This window comes from Alexandromys fortis, unplaced genomic scaffold (assembly GCF_014885135.2).
Source record: "Alexandromys fortis isolate MF-2015 unplaced genomic scaffold, M_Fortis_MF-2015_v1.1 scaffold_8_1_9099942, whole genome shotgun sequence".
In the NCBI taxonomy this organism is placed as follows: Eukaryota; Metazoa; Chordata; class Mammalia; order Rodentia; family Cricetidae; genus Alexandromys; species Alexandromys fortis.
This window is the reverse complement of record NW_026067898.1, coordinates 6320707-6322895: the sequence shown is the minus strand read 5'-3', so window position 1 is coordinate 6322895 and position 2189 is coordinate 6320707.

The window sequence follows — 2189 nt, the reverse complement described above, 5'->3', positions numbered from 1 at the left end:
TATGTACGCAATGGCCAATGCACAGCAGTGGAAGGACAAGGAGAACGTTGGTCTTCTCCTGTAGCCTGTGCTCCATCTTGACGTATGACGTGCAGAGCTGATAGAAAGGTTGGAACTCCATTTTAAAGTGGGTGGCTTGTGTGTTCTCCAACATCAAGCCCAAGAGATCAACACAAGGAATGGTTACTGATAGTGACTTCCTCAGCCTCAGGAATGTAGAGTATGTTGACACAAGATAGAAGGTACAAGATCAAGACATGGAAAGCACAATTAAAAGGGAGTTAATACATTACTGAAACTCACAACTTCAGCTTGATGTAATGCCCTCCAAAGACATATTTATGAACACAGTTAAAAAGAAATTATCAAATACTTGGATTTGAAAATCAGAGAACATCTGTGAGCTGATGTAAGCGTTCACTTGCCTTTACCCAAGGAATCAGCATATTATACAAGATAGTTCTCTCCTTAGAATACAAAATATATTATTATATATTGTACATAATTTCCCATGTTCCCCAAATACATTAAACAGTAGAGAAAATGCAATTCTTCCTCCTAGCAGCGGTATTAGTCGAACAAACAAGGTGGCCAGAGTGGAGATACGTTGGTGGGGGATGGTTTGTGTGATGTGTGAGAAAATAAACAACCATAGTGTCCATTAGGCTCCTAATGATGTCCATCGACGCCAGCACCCACTACTGTGCAAGTAGCCAGTATATTAGTGATACGCTGACGTAGACGGCACCCAACACGATCCAGTTTATTCTTGTGATTGGTGACCCACGGTTACCTGTCACATGGAGGATGGCTTTGGAAGACAGGGTGCCACTAGAGTTTTGGGCTTGAGCCACATAGAGGCCAGCGTCTGCCTCACATACCTTTGGGATGAACACCGAGTGCTTTGTGTCCTTGTGCAACACCTCTAAGTGTCCGTCGGCACACAGTGGCTGGCCCTTCTTGAACCTAAAGCAGAGAGGCAGGCTTAAGTCATGGCCACTTCTCGATTCCATCATTTCCAAGTTCTCATACTGATTGCAGCCAGGCCCATGCCCGCTGCACTATTCTCTAGTAGTAGCCGGAATCGTCTAGCTACAATAGATGCCAAATGAGACTGCTCAGCAACCTGTAGCCAGAAAATTACATTGATTGACTCGGAGCTTGCTTTTCAAAGTTCCATGATGGCATTTAACAGAATATCATAGATGAAAATTCATACATCCATTTACTCTTTCAAACAGACACACACACAGATACACGGACGCGCACGCAGCAGACCATCTGATCATGCTGGGTCACATTTGCTCGCGGCAACAGTGTGTGTGTGAAGTGGCACACACACATCCAGCCTGCTTCATCCTATCTGTAGGCATAGCTGTGCCTTCTGCTTGGCGTCTGCACAGGAGCGAGGATCATCCGCCCTTGGTGCTCATACAGCACAGTCTCCCAGCAGGGGAAGTGCACAGTGTGGAAAAGGGGCCTTCACACCACTCCCACTGAAAGAAGAAGCTCTTTTCATTGGTGAACTAGGTTCATTCGAAGACAATGGCTTCCCATTATACAAGGCATTTATGACATTACCTCTCGACTATAAATGGCCTATTTCCAAAATTCCTCTCTCCACATGAATACTTACCTGGATCGTTTTAGGCAGCAAATAATTGATTTCTCACACTCCACATGTATGCCTTTATAAACACTTTCTTCCTTATGGAAACTGATGAGAAACCCATGTCAAGGGTCTATGTAAGTGTGTGTGTGTGTGTGTGTGTGTGTGTGTGTGATGTGTGTGTCTGTATGTAGAGACCAGATGCTGATGTCAGGTGTCCTCCTTTACCACGCTGGATTTTATCATCTGAGCCAGGGTCTTCCCCCATGAGCTCATGGGTTCAGCTACCTGTCTCTATCACCCCAGGACTGAGATCTCGGGGGCCCCTCACTGTACCCAGCTACTACCATGAGATCGGGTCCTCATGTTTGATTCAGCCCCTAACACCAGTTTTTGTCCACACTGCCTCAGTGATACTTGTGCTCTCCAGAGTGTTCTGAACGCACAGCTTCCTCGGAGCCTGTCGGGTGCTCAGTGAGCACACCTCCATTTTGTAATCATTCTTCAATAGCACATATGTTGCCACAATTCTTCAGCCCTCTGTACTAACCCTAAGGGCGCTACTTGTTTGTATGGAGAA